Source organism: Myodes glareolus, chromosome 22, assembly GCF_982192425.1.
Source record: "Myodes glareolus chromosome 22, mMyoGla1.1, whole genome shotgun sequence".
NCBI classification, from domain to species: Eukaryota; Metazoa; Chordata; class Mammalia; order Rodentia; family Cricetidae; genus Myodes; species Myodes glareolus.
The window spans coordinates 56,970,724-56,988,314 of NC_142047.1; positions in this window are offsets into that span (position 1 = coordinate 56,970,724).

A 17,591-nucleotide genomic window follows, 5' to 3' on the forward strand; every position below is an offset into this window, starting at 1 on the left:
CCCCCAAGAAATAGAAGCAATACAATTACACTGACCTGGGGCAAGTATGATCCTTGGAAATTAGGAAGAGGAATAAAAAGAAAAAAGAAAAAAACAACTCAACATGCCTTTGTCTTTTTTTCCGTTTTGCTTTGCACTCTCGGCACACTTCTATTGTGGCTGCTTATGGCAAACTTGTATCATAACAGTTAAGAAAAATAGAATGGACAACTATTCACAATGCCCTCCTGAGTTCCCTTGAGCCATTGTGAGGAGAAGGCCACCATGCGCCCTCCACTGCCACATTATTGCTTGGTAACTATTTTTTTTTTCTTTTAAGTTTTAAACAGGATCTCACTGTGTGCTTACTCCTGGGAGCCAGGAACTTGCTATGTAGACCACCCTGATCATCTCGCTGGGGTCTACCTGCCTCTATCCTGAGTGCTGGCATTAAAAGTACATGATTTTTTTTTTTTTTAAACAGAGCTTCACACATCCCAAGCTGACCTGGGACTCAGTGTGCAGCTGAGGATGACCTTGAATTCCTCATTTTCCTGCCTTCCCCCTCAAAGAGCTAAGCTGCAGTCCAGCCTCAGTTTTTGTTCTGAGACTCTTGCTATCCAGCCCAGACTGCTCCCCAACTCCGGGTCTCTCTGCTTCAGCTTTCTAAATTCTGGGATGATAGGTGTGTGCCCCCAGACCTGGTAACCTTGGCCAGGATGCACAAATTCTCTGAAGCTCAGTTTCTTCTCTCATAGTATGTATCGTTTCTAACTTTCCCCTAGGGTTACTGTGAAGCCAGCACTTCAGTGGAGGTGGAGAGAAGGATTCACAATTGGGTCCCTCATAGAACCGCACAGGGATGCCAGGGATTTCCCTGAGGACTGACCATGGAAAGGTACTGGAACCTTCTACCCTGCCTGTCCACTCTGCTTCCAGTCTCCAAACCCCTCTTTATTAACGGAAAACTGTGAGCCTCCCAGTGAAGGCCTTGAATACACTACTGAGAGAAAGAGTAAACCAGAATTAACAGTACCTCAGTGGATTCAACACCTTGACAATAGTTGAATTGTCTAAATGACATTATTTTCTTTCTTTAAAAATATTTATTTGAAGCTGGGTGGTGGTGGCGCACGCCTTTAATCCCAGCACTTAGGAGGCAGAAGCAGGTGGATCTTTGTTAAGTTCGAGGCCAGCCTGGTCTACAGAGTGGGTTCCAGGACAGTCAGGGCTGTTACATGGAGAAACCCTGTCTCAAAAATAAAAAACAAAAAAATATTATTTATATAAATTATAAAATATATTTATATATATTATTTACATATATATAAAATTATTTATATGTGTGTGCACACATGTGCACATGTTTGTAAAATATGTGCCTACTACATGCATACATGGAAGACAGAAGAGGATGTTGCATGTCCTGTCCTATTGTGCTCTGCCTTGCTTCATTGAGATAGGTCTCTCACTGAATCTGGAACTAGGCTGGCAGCCAGCGAGCCCCTGGGATCCTCTCCTCTCTGCCCCGGCAGCACTGGGGTGCAGGCCTGTGTGGCCATGCCTGGCTTTTTGCATGGGTCCTGGGGGGTTATTGGACTCAGGTTCTCAAGCTTGATGGCATCCCCTGGGCCCACACATGCATTTCTCAACCGTATAAACTAATGTGTTCCCCTTTGCTACCACAGTCGAAACTGCGAACCAAATTTAACAGTCTGAGATAAAGGAGTCCATAAAACCAAAGGAGTCCATAAAACCGTACCTCTCCATTGTCAGACAACTCGCCAACCTGAGAATTACCATCTTTCATCCGACAGCAATACAGAGTTTGGGGAGCTTCTCCTCTTCAGAGCTGTGTGATTACTGTAATCCCAGGGACCTCTTGAACCAAGAGTCTCCTGCTTCTCACACTTTCCTGTCCATATCTTATTAGTAATAACTCTCTTGTGTTTTTGCTATCCCAGTCGGAAGACTGTGATGAGGGAAACACACGCCTATGTTTTGCTTTTGCGTTTATTTCTGTATTTGCAGCACTGGGCCTGGGACCTGGGACCTCACAGGCGTTAGGAAAGTTGAATCGTAACTCAGCCTCCACATTCTTACACTTAAAACAACAACAACAATAACTTTGAGCAAGATGTGGTGGCTCATGTCTATCACTCCAGTCCTCAGGACTGATTCAGGGGCCAACCTGAGCTACAGAGTGTGCCCTTGTCTCAATAGAACAAAACAAAACAACAGAATACCTTTGGCTATTTAGTTAGAAGTGAGGATTTTAACATTTGTAGCTCTTGGTTTACATGGGGGCACAACCGATGATTTTCTTTCCCTGTACTGTGCACAGAACCTTCAAGCCCCGTGAAAGCTAACCAATAGAATTGCAGCTTCCAGATCAGTACCTAATTGATTTCTCCCTGCCCTGTGACTCACACAGATGATATTTTCAACAATAGGTCCTTTTGTTGTTAGTTATTTATTAGTTATTAATTACTTTGCTTTTGAAACAGGGTTTCACTATGGAGCCCTGGTTTGCTTGGAACTGGCTAAGCAAACCAGGTTGGCCTTGAACTCAGAGATCTGCCTACCTCTGCCTTCTTATTGCTGGGGCTGAAGGTGTATGCCATCACACCTGGCAGAAATAGGGTCTTAAAATCAAGTTCTGCAGGGTAATCAGAGCAATGGCTAAACCCTGTACTGTTTGGGAGGGGGCATGTGGGATCCCACTGAGCAACAACGCAAAAAGGAATAACCCATACCTGGCATCAGGCTTCTTATTCTATGGCCAATGGGTCTGGGGGAGAGGTAGTATCCTCCCATTAAAGGGTAACTCCTAATGTAATATATATTAGGGCTCTTCTACAGCAGTAAGCTTCCATATGACATTCCCAAAGGTTTTTAGTGTTACTGATTCTTCCCCACACCCCCACCTCTATCCTGCACTCCCATCCTGTACCCCCCTTCTAATCATCAACAATCTCCTTTCCTTGAACTCCACCTTCACAGCCCCTTCCTAGTTTTCTGTCTTCTGTGGGTACCCCAACTTAAAGACACACACTAAAGATTCAAAGCTAGCATTAACTTCTGAGAGAAAGTGTGCAGCGTTTGTCTTTCTGAATCTGGGTTATCTCATTCAAAATCATTCCCAGTTCTATCCACTTACTGTCAAATTTCATTTTTTTCCCTTTACAAGTATGTTTTTCTAAACATCCCCCTGTTCCCCATCATAGCATCAAATATCCCCCCAAGAAGTTCTTTATCAACATACAAACTTCTCCCCCACCCCAGCTCAGGAAACTTTTCCCTCAGTGGTTAGAGGGCAGGAAGGATGCTTCATCTGTTTTTATTGAGTTCCCAAGGGTCACAGACCTTGTGACTCTAATCTGAATGCAATAGATTCAGAGGGCTGGAGAGATGGCTCAGAGGTTAAGAGCACTGACTGCTTTTCCAGAGATCCTGAGTTCAATTCCCAGCAACCACATGGTGGCTCACAGCCATCTATAATGAGATCTGGTGCCCTCTTCTGGCGTGCAGGCATACAGGGAAGGAGTGTTGCATACATAACAAATCAATCAATCAATCAATCAATCAATAAATAAATCTTAAAAAAAAAAGAATTCTGGACCACTGAAGCATCCCAGGAGGATGGAAGTAAACTTGCTGCAGGTTCCTACCCACATCCTCTCTCATGGGAAGCAAAACTTCCTCTCTCAGATGCCTAAGGCCATGTCACATGGCCCACCAGTGAAGCCTTCCCTAGCGGACTGTCTGGCTTAGCTCATTTTCATCCGTGGGGCCTATTGTCTTCTCTTTCAGATTTTAAATTCTCTAAAGGATCCCAAACTGGATTTTGCAATTGCTATAGATTTGTCAGCTGGATTTTTCTCGTTTGTTTCTTGCACAAGGCGCCGGCAGTTTGGCGTCTAGCGAATGAAAAGTGACTTCCAAGTGTCTTCAGCCCCCATTTAAAGCAAAGACGTCACATTTCACTAACAGATGAGGATGACTTATCTCTGCTCCTTAAAATAGCTCACTTGGATAGGAGCCGAGTGCTGTTATTTGACAGTCTCACAGAAGTCATGCTGATTATAACCCCTTCACATTACCAAGAGGGAAGAGCAGCTCACATTCGGAAAAAAGGGGGAGGCTGTTTTACTGCCTGTGATCCCAGAACTCAGGAAGTGGGGCAAGAGGATCAGGTGTTCAAGGTCATCCTCAACTACAAGGCAAGTTTAGGCTACCCTGGGCTACAAGAGACCCTGTCTCACAGAAACAAAACAAAACAAAGAATAGTAAGAAAACAGGGAAAAACAAAGAAGCTAGTGAGGTACCAAACACAGTTCTCAAAAAGGTTTTGCTGATTTGGTAAATTAGGATATAAAAGACACCAACACTTGAAAACAGGGTTATGATATGAATCGGAGAACTTCTGGCATCAAGTTTCATTGAGACATTAAGGTTCCATTTTGAGCCTGAGTATAAAGGAATGTGTTTCTTCTGCTATTAAATTTGAAGGATGCATGAAAGCATAAGAACTTTCAGAGGACAGAGATGAGACAGAGGGGGGCCATAGATTGCATACGGCCCACCAGAAGGAACTGTTGAGGGCTGGAGAAAGGAAGCAGTGCTTAAAGGAAAGGCTCGGCTAAGGCACAGCTCAGTGGGTGGAGCATTTGCCTGGCATGCAGAAAACCTGTGTTCCACCCCTAACACCACACAAAACTGGGTGTGATGGAGCATGTCTATAAGCCCAGCACTCAGAAGGTTGAGGCAGGAGGATCAAAAGTTCAAGGTCATTCTCAGGCTTTGTAGAGAGCTTGAGACCAGGCTGGGCTACCTGAGACCCTGCCTCAAAACAGAAAATGAAAGGAACAGCTAGGAAAAGTCCAAATTTCTTCTTTCCTATTTTCCTCTCTTCCATTAGCCAGTCTTTGTTCTTATATTTAAACTCCATGTTCCTAAGGGAGATTTCAAAGCTGTGTGGAAATATATTGAGTCAGACACCACCAGATGACAAGTAGCAACTTAATTCAGAGCTTTTATTAGAGGAGCAGAGTGGGGAGGAGGAGGAGACAGAGAGGCTCATTAAAGCTATGCTGTGCATGAGGCCAACCCAGCGTTGCTTGAGCTCTTAGGAGAAATTATTTTAATGTTCTCATTAATTCTCCAGTTCATTTCACTGGTTTCACGGGCATCAAAGATGTTTTCTCGGCAGCAAATATTTGTGCAGGAGTGCTGTGTCAACAGTGAGAGACTCTGGATTTCAACAAATTGGCTGATGCCTCTTGGGACATGTAAAAGCTGAAGGCAGGGCTTGCCACACCCTTGAGAAGGAAGTCAGTCCCTCGGTAGCTCTCCACACAAGTCAAGCAGGTACTTTCTGCTGTGAAGATGCAGGACACAAGGACTGGGGATGTGGCTCCGAAGCAGAGCTCTTCCTTAGTAATGGCAAGGAAGCCATGGATTCCATTTCTGAGCCGGGAGAGAGGAGGGTGTTGTTGGGGGCATCATAGAAATAATTTCAGATGATAATAAATATGGTCTATAGGGGATTAGCCAGAGCTGAGCTGTGGATGTTGTTATTAGAACTTTAACACCCCTCCACCGTGGAAACCGCTGAGGTCTTAGATCTTCATCCTAGCTTGGTCCCTTATGAGGACTCCTGAGACTCGGATCAAGTCCAGACTAGAGTCTACTAAATTTGAATCATCATTGGGAGTGTCTACCAGGGGAACTAAATATAAAGAGTGCAGGTACATGCAGTGGAGTGAAATGTGGGATCTGCGCAGTATGCATCATGGAGATCCTCAACATCTGGGCAGTGTGTAACACCAACATCTGGGCAGTACGTAACATAAACATCTGTGAGGTATGTATCATGGAGACCATCAACATCTGGGCAGTATGTAACATCAACATCTGGGCAGTATGTTGATGTAGGACTTCCCCTCTGTATTCTGTGAATATGTTTTATTATCATTGGTTAATAAATAAGCTGCTTTGGCCTGTGGTGGGGCAGAATAGAGGTGGGTGGGAAAACTAAACTGAATGCTGGGAGAAAGAAGGCAGAGTCATAGAGACGCCATGTAGCAGCCGAAGGAGAGAGATGTCCCAAAACTTTACCGGTAGGCCATAGCCACGTGGCAATACATAGAATAATAGAAACAGGTTAATTTAAGATGTAAGAGTTAGTTAATAAAAAACCTAAGCTAATAGGCCAAATAGTGTCTTAATTAATAGAGTTTCTGTGTGATTATTTCAGGTCTGGACAGCTGGGAAACGAATGAGCAGCCTCCTACTACAGTATGTAACATGGAGACCATCGGCACAACAATCCAGAGTGTTGACTAGGTGCCTCTAACCCCATACTATTGATAAGCAAATCTGCATTGTTCTAGTTACAGGAAGAAACACTGAACCCTTGGGAAAATTGGTGCCTATTTTCAGGGCTGTCTGTCTCCCCAAGAGTTTTATGAGGAGTTAGTCAACCTTGTCAGCCTCTGAGCTCCCTACACTCTAGGTCTGAAGTCCCTGCAGTATTAGGAGTGGGGGTGTGGGCACATGTACACATGCATTCCTACGGTGGCCAGAGATTCGCGCCTGGTACCTTTTCAATAGTTCTCCACCTTATGTTTCAAAACAAGTTCTCTCCCTGAACCTAACCAGTATGTACCAGTGATTATCCTGCATATGTTCCCCAGATCCAGAACTGTAGGTGCACAACATCACGTTCAGATTTTATATGGGTGCTGGGGATCAAACTCATATCCTTGTGTTTTACATGGTAAATACTTTACCAATTAAGCCATGTTTTCCAGTCATGGATATTTTAAAGAAGATTAAAGACTTGTATTCTAGTGCCTCAGGACTGACATCCAATGTGATTAGCATCATGGGGTTAAATAAACTCATATATATATGTGTGTACATATATATATATACACACACACACATATATAATATATAAAACACTTCACATGATCTTGCCTCATAGTGAGCATTAAATACATTTAATATTCATGTATCAATATCTTACAGCTTCTATCACTGTGACAAAACATCATAACCAAAAGCCACTTGGGGTTGAAAGGTTCCCCCCCCCCCAATTCATTTATACTTGCACATCACAGCCCAGCACTGAAGGAAGTTGGGGCTGGAACTTAAGCAGGGCAGGAACCTGGAGGCAGGAAATAATACAGAGGCCATGGAAGAGTAATGCTCATTGGCTCTCCCTCACGGCTTGCTCAGCCTGCTTCCTGATACCACCCAGGACCACTGACCAGGCTGGCACCATCCTCTGGCTGTGGCATGGCTTTACCCACATCAGCCACACCCACGGCATCACAGACTTCCCACAGGACAATCTGGTGAGGGCATTTTCTCAGCTGTGGCTCCCTCTTCCCACATGACTCCAGCCTGGCTCGAGCTGACATCAAAACAGTCAGCATCAATGTTATTTGTTTGTGATAAAACCTGAAACCTCTTACTTTGTATTTTATCTCTCAGTTAAGGACCCCCCACCCAGGAACGGCAATTGCTCACAGTGGACTGGGCCCGCCACGTGAATCATTAATTTAAAAAAAATGCTCTACAAATTTGCCACCGGCGATCTGCGTGGAAACATTTTCTCAACTGCAGTTCCTCTACCTAGATCACCCCAGCTTTTGTCAAGGTGACAAAAAAATACTGTAATTTTACATAATGTAAAATCAGGACAGAGTCCACACCAGCACCAAAGAACTGTTCCGCTGTGCCTTCCGACACCCAGCAGACAGGAAGAGAGCATTGTAAACTCAGCCACAGTGGTCATTGCCTTTCCTTACTGGATTGAGAAACCCCGTCTGAACACATTCTACACGAATCATAAGACAGCTTTGATGGTGGCCAGCGTGTTGTTTTCTTAAGCTCTCATTTAGAAGTTTGTTATTTCAGCTGGCTGGATTTGTCTTGGGCACCCTGGCGGTAGAAAGTGACATTCTGTTCCTCATTTAAAGCCTTTCGGTTACTACAGAAAGAAAAACGGAGATTTCCGCGTTACCCTTCTTTAACTCCGGCATCCCGGTGTGCTGCGAGGAGGACAGCTGGCTCCGCAGCTTTGTTTTTTTAAAGCAAGCTTTTCAGTCTCCCGGGCTGGGAGGATTCTGTTTAAAGCATGTACACTGTGAATCACAGTTTCAAAGGAAAACGACAAATACGGATCTCAGCCAAGCAATCTGTAAGGCTGGAAGGCTGACATAACTCCAGGAAATAGCAGAGATACAACCAAAGCAAAACCAGGGTCAAGTGCCTTGACATCACCCAAAGTAGCGCAGTGCAACCAGTCAGGGCGGTCGGGACAGACTGAACCCGGTCCGAGAGCAGAATGCAGAGGGGGAACTGCTCTTGACTGTAAGTGCCTGTAAGACTCTGAGAGGAATCCAGATGCATCTCGTGGGAGTCTGAATGAGGAATGTTCCTTCCCATAGGCTTTATATGTGATGCCCGTGGTCTTAGGGTTCCTCCTGCTTTGATAAAGTAGTATGAACAAAAGCAGCTTGGGGGTGGGGGAAGGGTTTATTTCAGTTAACATTTTCGCATTACAGTCTAGCACCAAAGAGAGTCAGGGCAGGGACTCAAGACAGAAACCTAGAGGCAGAAACGGATGCAGTAGCCATGAAGGAATGCTGCTCACCGGCTTGCCCACCATGGCTTGCTCAGCCTCCTTCTATACCCCAAGATGGTGTGCCTGGGGATGGTACCTCCCACAATGAGCTAGGTCCTCCTACGTCAATAATTAAGAAAATGCCCTACAGGTTTGCCTACACAGCCTGATCTTATGGAGGCTTTTTCTCAATCAAGGTTCCTTCTTCTCCAATGACTCTTGCTTGTGTCAGATTGACATAAAAACTAACCAGTGGGGTGATGCTGCTTGGGGAGGTTGAGTGCCTTTTTTTTTTTTTTTTTTTTTTTTTTTTTTTTTTTTTTTTTTTACTGGTAGAAGCATTTCATTGGAGTTGGGCATTAAGTGTTTGTAGTCTTGCCCCATTGAATGAGAATGACATCATAGGCCCATAGATTTGAAAAATTGGTCACTGAGGAGGGGTACTATTTGAAATAACTAGGGGGTGTGTCCTTGTTGGAGGAAGTGTGTCACTGGGGGTAGCCTTTGAGAGTTCGAAAAGTTCTTTCCAAGGCTGGGTCTCTTGCTGTGTATCAGCACGTTCAATAGTTCTCAGCTATTGCTCCAGGGTCTGCCTGCATGCTGCCCACACTTCCCGCCATGATGATAATGGACTAAAGCTCTGAAACTGTCAGCCATCCTTAAAAGAGTTGCCTTGGTTGTGGTGGCTCTTCACAGCAATAGAACTCTGACCAAGACACCCACTTCCCGTCCACTCTGGTTAATGGCTGAGGATGTGAACTCTCGACTTCCCGCCCTGGCCACCATCCCTGCCGCTTGCTGCCGTGTCTCACGGACATGATGGGTTCTTACTCTTCCGGAACCATGAGTCAAAACAACAACAACAACAACCAACACACCCTCTTCTTTCTCCCATACCCTGCTTTGGTTGCGGTGGTTTACGACAGCTTTGGTTGCGGTGGTTTACGACAGCAGCAGCAAAGTGACCCCTGCAGGTCTGAACAAGCAGGCACCAAGCTCTTCTGAACTTCTTGGTTTCCCCGAGGAAGCCAGTTCTACACAAAAGCTGGTTACTTTTAGTAACACAACCCCACAAATTCCCGTGGCTCCTCTCATGTATTTCATGACCCTTTACTTCTCTTTTATAGGAAAAAAACCAAAAATCCAAAAAACAAAACAAAACAAAACTCAGACAAGATCTCATAGGGCCCAGGCGGCTAGCCCTGGACTCTCTGTGTAGGTAAGGGTGACCTTCAATTCCTAATTCTCCACCTCAGCAGTGCTGGAATTTCAAGAATTCTCCACTCCTGCTTTCTGTGGTGGTAGAAATTGAACCCAGGGAGTGGTGCACGCTAGGCAAGCCCTTACCAACTGAGCCACATCTTCGCCTTTTATGATCTTTTCATCTCATTAGTTACATAAAAACATCTGGCCCTTTTGAGCTTCTGACTTCAGAATGTGTCCGTCGTGCTTCTGACTGGAGCCGTGTTCCCGCAGGCTGGCGTTGCGTACGTCTGTTCTAGTCACAGAGTTACACACCACAAGCACCTCCACCATTACAGGACCTAGCAGGTGCTCATTACACATTTGGTGAGCGAACACACACATGGACAAGGCCTGCTCGCACTAGTCTGGTACTCGGTGCGCTTTTGATTCATTCACCATCTTGGCAATCCCACGAGAAGGGCATTTATTGTTGTGTCTATTTTACCGCTGAGCAAACTGTGTCCCAACAGAGTGAATTCATCTTGCCAAGGGTAGCCGGCAGAGGTCACACACCCAAGCACTCCGGTCCCAAGTCCACTTCTGATACCCAGCTCTTTACCATCAGCCTTTAAACTTCATGTGCACCTTGGCGGTGTTTCTCTGGTCACCCGCCTTTCTTGCCTTGTAGCAGCCTTCCGATGGGCCAAAGCATGTTATACAGAAATCTAAACACAAGAGAGTCACTGCCTTATTTGTTTTGTTATTTATTTCAGGACAGGATTCTGTGTAGCCAGGTTGACTTGGAACTCTTGGTCCTCCTGCCTCATCCTCCTGAAGGCTGGGATTTCAGGAGCAAACCACCTGGCCTTATTTCATTTTGCTCTTTTTATTTTTTTTAAAAATGTCATAATTAAATTTTATTTTTAAATTTAGTCTTCTCTAATACAATAGATCCCGACCAAAATTTCCCCTTCTTCCACTCCTCCCAGCAGTCCCCCCAATCCTCTGTGCTGCCCCCCACAATAAAGAGCAGGCTTCCCAGGGACATCGCCTGAACACAGTCCAGCAAGATGCAATAAGATCAAGAACAAACCCCTCACACCAAGGCTAGGTGAAGCAACTCAATAGGAGGAAAGGGGTCACAAGAGCAGGCACAAGAATCTGGACACCCCCATCCCCACTGTCTCCTCAAAACACCAAGTCAACAGTCATAATATATGCCGAGGACCAAAACAGACCCATGCAGGGTTGCTGTTTCAGTCTCTGTGAGCCCCCATGATCCCTGTTTAGCTGATTGGGGGCGGGCATGCTCTTCTGGTTCCCTTGACCCCTCCTTAATCCCACAATTCCTCCTCCTCTTCTGCTCCGCGCCCCCCCACCCCCCCACCCCCCACCCCTGCCGTCCCCGTCCCCTATCCCCCGTCCAGTCCCTGTTCCCTCCCCCAGTTCCAAGCAGGAGGGACCCGGTGAAAACCTCCAACTTGGGCTCTTTCTGTGCAAAAACATCGTCATTTAAAAAGTTCAGATGTATTTTATGTTTAGTGTTTCGCCTGTGTGTAAGCATGTGCCCTCACTTGCATGCCTGCTTAGAGCAGAAGGTGTTCAATATCCTGGGACTGGAGTTACAGCAATTGTTAGTCACACGTGGGTTTGGAGAACTGAAGCTGGGTCCTCTGCTAACGCAGCCAGTGCTCTTAATTGTCGAGTCATCTCTCCAGCCCCTCTGCGCTCTTTTAAAAACACCCGGTAAGCAATATTCTTATTGCTTATACCAAAGGACTTTGAATTGACTTAGCCGTTGAAAAGAAGCTAAGGCTGGAGAATGGAAATATTACTTCAAAAAGAACCATTAAATTTACATCTCCTGCCAATAAAGGGTAAGTCATTATAGAGTTTTCATAAAAAATCATGCTCAAAAATTTACCACGTGATAGCATAAAAAATCATTTTTCTTGTCTTTATTTTCCTCCCTCTTCCCATAAAACCATTTTGAAGGCGTAGAAATGAGGAACAGCTGCCCAGGCCACCAAATTATATATGTCTTTTAACTCTGAAATTTTTAATCCAGGTCTCTATAGCTTTGGGTTTTAGGGGAGGACAATGAAGCCCCTCTTTCTAAGTTGTTAAACTACCCCAGGCTTTAAGGAATATTTTCCAGTATCTCCACAGAATTGCTGAGTAATGGGGCCTTTCCAAGGGTGGTCTCCATCCCCCAAGAGGATATTTTCCCTGAACCATGATCAGTTTCCTTCTACAGTACCCACTGATCTTCCAGTCTCCTTTTAGGCTCCTCCTCCCCTCTCCTCCTCTTCTACTTCTTTTTCTTCCTTCCTTTCTCTCTCTCTCTCTCTCTCTCTCTCTCTCTCTCTCTCTCTCCAATTTTGCTTCTTTTGAGACAGGGTTTCTGTGTGTAGCCCAGGCTCCTCTAAAACTTAGAGATCTGACTGCCTCTGATTCCCAAGTGCTGGGTTTAAGGTGTGTCCTATCACACATGGCCTCTGATTCCCAAGTGCTGGGTTTAAGGTGTGCTCCATTACACATAGTCTGAGTTTCATTTTCTAACATGAAAATCGCACAAATCGGAATCCATGGGATAGTAAAGTTAAAAAAAAAATAAGAGAACACAAAGTTGGTGGGTACGGAGGAGGGCTAGATCTAGGAGGAGTTAAGGGGAGGAGTTGAGGGTGCATATGATCAAAATACACTGAGTGAAATTTCTCAAACAATTAATACATTTTTAATAAAAAAAACCCTTCAATACATCACCAGCCAGTGCGATGACACAACAAGTGAAGGCGCTCACCATCAAGTCTGCATTTGCGCTCCTGACCCACACGGCAGAAGGTGAGTACCAAGCCCCACAAGTTGTTCTTCGAGCTCCATATGTGGGCAGTGGCACACACATGCATGAGCACAGTTTAAAGTTCTAAAGATTAAATACCTCGGAGCTGAGGGAATAGCAAATAAGAACACCGTGCAAGCCACGGCACCTGCTGCAAAAGCCAGGCATGACGGTCAGTGCCTGTAACACCAGCCTTATGAAGGTGGAGACAGGAGGATGGACAGGGTTTGAAGGCCAGTAGCGTAACTTCAATAAGAAGCCCTGTCTCGAGGGAACATGGTGAATGAGAGAACAGAACACCCACCATCTTTCTCTGACCCCCATGAAGGACTAGGTATACCACACACAAATACATCATTCAATGTATTTAATTAATTAAAAGGGAGAGGGTACAGCAGGCAAAGTGCTTCCTAGGCAAGCACGAGCCCTGGAGATCATATGCACAGAATGTCAGAGCTGTGTGGGTGTGGCAGCCCACTTTTAATCTCAACGAGTGGGGATCCCTGGAGCCAGCTTTCTAGCCAGACTAGCCCAACCGCAAGGTCCAGGTTCATTCAGAGGTTCTGCCTCAATAGAAAGTGGAGACCCACCACAGATGACACTCTACTTTAACCTCAGACACCACATAGACATGCAAGTACACACACACACACACACACACACACACACACACACACCATGAGCACATGCACGCAACCATAAAACCCTGCATTCAAATGCATGCAAATGCATATACACACGAGTACATACCACACCTACATACCTATGTAAAAGCAGGAAATAAAACATACATTATGTGCAACAATTTTCTCCAAAATAAAACCATCCATCTTGGAAGTAAGCTCCTTACCCATATTAATGTAAGTCACCCTAAGAAAACTTTTTGGTTCACCAAGTTGGACTTCGGTGATATCTACACTCTGTTCCGTTGTGGGCTCCATATCTGGGGTAACTGGTTGCTTGTTCATAGCTCCCCAGGAATGGTGTCCCACAGCAATACGCAACCTCAACAGTAAGAATCCTCTCCTGTCCCTTTCACAAGCTCTAAGCTGCCTGATGTCAATCGCAAAGTTCTAAAAGAAGGCCCCATAGCAACACAGTGACAACACTGCTTTGTATTTCACAAAACCCTCAGGGAAGGGAATCTGCACACTCACACTTAGCAGATATTATATTTGAAAACACATAGTATATAGACAGGGGACACTGTCAACCCCACTCACGGAAGGTCATGATCATGAAGGAACAGAAATATCGGATTTCGTTCTATAAAGGTCCATGTTCTATCTAGGTCAGAACAAACCAAGTCTACCAGTCTGTGTCTATCACTTATTTAGTTTAAGTTGTTTTCTTTTAATAGTCCCAAGTGAGAACACTGTCTGCCGCCAGACAGAATCCAAGAGTAACATTTTCCCCTCTCTCTCATCAAAGGAAAACATGTTTGTGTATCCTCAGTACTTCTGAAGAAATGTGGAAGAATTTCCACACTAATAACCAACTCCTTAAATCCCCAGGCTCGAACTGGTATCTTTAAACTAATTTCCATCGAATTATCACACTGTCTCCCTGGAGTAAGCGTGGACCCTGCAGGTTAATCCAGTCCTACAAGGCTGTGCGTGCTTTAGAGTCCAGTCTTGATCAGGCCAAGATACCGTGTATTTCCAACTGATTGGCTGCAGAGCAGGAGTTACTGTGCCCTCCCTTCATAACTGAACGTTTATGACTGTGGCTCGTAAACTCGGGGAAACACTGATCCTTATTGGTTTGTGGGAAGGTATGTCAAAAGGAGCCACATGACTGGCGGATGAGTAGACACGCAGGGTAAGGTCCAACAGGGCTCCAAGAGCAGAAACATTGTCTCTGTATTCCCCTCCTGTGAGCCAGGGCCACACCATTTTGCAAAGCTCCTTCCTTTTGAATGGTGACAGTTCTCTTAACTACGGCAGCCTGGGTTCCAGAACCAAAGTGATTGTTTCTCTAGGCTCTTGCTGTCCCTGTCTCATGAACCTCAGTCATGGTCACCATGAGAGATGGCTACCTACGACCTGACATTGACTCCCTGGTTATACCAGCCATGACACCTTTTGGCCAAAAAAGAGCTTTGCACCTCCTTCCATACGCTCCACTTCTGTCCTGTAGTGTGTCCTAGGTGTGTAGAGAAATGACAGGCTGATTCTCACAGCAGTTCCTCAGGATGTTTTCTCCAAGATAAAGGCATTGGCAAGTCACCTACCACTCAGGGGCTTTGTGGAGACTTCTTTACACAGATAACTGTGATAGTCTGGACACTCATTGTTTTCTAAGTCTGTGTAGTGGAGGCTTGGTTACTTGCTTGTGGTTTTATTAGAACCTTTAGAGGGCGGAGCCTTGTGATGGCAGGGAGTTGACTGGGGAGTAACCACGAAAGGAATATCAAGACTCTGACTCTCTCCACGGCTTTTTCCTTCTATCCCTCACCCCCATTCCCCCAGTCATATGTCAGGGGCAGTTTTGCTCTGCCTCACACTTTTCTCTGGCCACTGTGCTCCTGCTCAAGCTGCAGAACAACAGAACCAAACAGCAATGGACTGGAATGTCCGAACCAAGAGCCAAGACAGATCTTCCCTCCATATCATTGTTTCAAGAACTATGTCAGAGCATGGAAGTCTGGAAGTCTGAGTAGCCGAGAGGGTGACTGATGAAGTTATTGGCCACTGGCGACTGAACTTGGTCTCCAGTCTGTCTGTCTGCCCTTAAGATCAGGAGTCAGGTTGAACAAGTCCGAAACAAGGTGAAAAAGGACACTTTAAATGTGATTAATACATTCACTAGATTAATGGATCAACAGCCTAAGTCTACCCATATAGCTGCAGAAAACAGATTTGTGAACTACAACATCCATTCATGATTAAAAACAAATACTTAGCAGCTGGACTGTGACCCAGTTGGCAGAGTGCTGGCCTAGCATGCCCAAAGGTCTGAACTTAATCCCCAGCACCTCAGAAAGTCAGTCATGGAAGAGCACACCCACATTCCCTGTATGTGAGGGAAGACGCAGCAACATTAGGGGTTCAAGATCAACTTCAGCTACATCAGAGGCCAGCCTTGGCTACATGAACTTCGGTCTCAAAACAAAAGAACACCAAAGCAAACAATACTTAAAACCTAAACTCACACATATTTAATAAAGCAGGAAGTGCAGAGAACTTCCCTCAAGAGCAAAGTTAATTTTTAATAATAACAGGTTTCAAACAATATCTTCAAGATCAGGATCAAACCACACAAACCCATTGTCATTTCTAGTAACATTCTCTAAAGTTCCTGGTCAGGGAGGAATGAAAGTGAGGAAAGGGAAAAACACAAGCTTTGTGATGTTATACATGCAGAATTCGGAAGGATGCACAGGAAAATTATGAAAATTAGGATAAGTTGATGAATACAAAATCAGTGCACAAGCACCAGTTATCATTTTATGTAAAAGTAAACTTAACTTAAAAGATGTAATTTTTACAGTCACACATGGTGGCATACAACTCTAATCCCAGCACACGGGAGGCAGAGGCCCGTGTATCTCTGTGAGCTTTTGGTGAGTATGGTCTATGCATTGAGTTCTGGTTCAGCGAGGGCTACACATTGAGAACCCTACTCTCTCTCTCTCTGTCTGTGTGTGTGTGCACGCGCGCACTGTGAGATTCCCCTCTGTATGCTGTGAATATGTTTGATTACCATTGGTTAATAAAAAATTCTTTGGGCGTATAGCAGGGCACAGTATAGCGAGGTGGTAAATCCGATACATAGAGAGAGTAGGCGGAGTCAGAGAGACACCTTGTAGCTGCCAAAGGAAACAGACACAAGATGGAACCTTACTGGTAAACCACAAGCCTTATGGTAAAATATAAAATAATAGAAATGGGTTAATTCAAGATATAAGAGTTAGTTATAAGAAACCTGAGCTAGTAGGCCAAGCAGTGTTTCTGTGTGATTATTTTGGGTCTGGGCGGCCGGGGATGAACAAGCAGCCTCCATCTACATGTGTGTGTGTGTGTGTGTGTGTGTGTGTGTGTATAATTCTGAAAACAATATCAAGGTGTGGGTGCACTTGCTTATAACCTCAGACTTGAAAGACTGAAGCAGGAGGATTGCCATGACTTTCAGGCCAATCTGGGTTATGTATTGAGTTCCAGATCAGCTAGGAATATTTAGCAAAACTATATCTCAAAATAAACAACAACCACGATAAAAACTAACAACAATGACAGAAAACTTACGTTGCAGAGGAAACACCATGACCACAAAGGCAGATTTCCCAGAGTGAAGCTTATCCATCAAATTCCAGTTGTGTTCACCCTGGCAGTTTCTCTGAACGTGGGAAACCGAACCACAAAATTTGTGAATGAAGGGGAGTAAGATTTCTTTTTTAAGAAAAAGAAGCCAAGCCAGGTGGTAGCGGCACACACCTTTCATCCCGGCATTCTCAGGAAGTAGAGGCAAATGAAGCTCTGTGAGTTTGAGGCCAGTCTGGTGTACAAAGTGAGTTCTAAGACAGCTACACAGAGAAACTCTGTCTTGAAAAATAAAAAACAAAACAAAACAAAAAGTCACTTATAGTAGCAGCAGACGTGTAGGCTAACAAGGAAGAGATACTTCACGATGAGCAAGCTGTACAGAAAGCGCCATGGATTGGAAAAAGATCAAACTCAGGGATGGAAAGCAATACATTAATGGTTTCTAAGTTGGTCAGTTTGTTTGACTCAAGGGTCCTCCTTTGCTCTTCCCTACTTAGGGACTGACAGACTCTTTTCCAGATGTGTTGGAGATCGAAGAAGGAAGATTCCAGCTGGAGTAGTGACCTACACCCATAACCCCTGCCCTGAGAGGTGGAGGCACCAGGACCAGGGTTTCAAGATCATTACCATCTACTTAGAGAGTTCAAAGCCAGCCTGGGCTACCCGAGACCCTGTTTAAAAA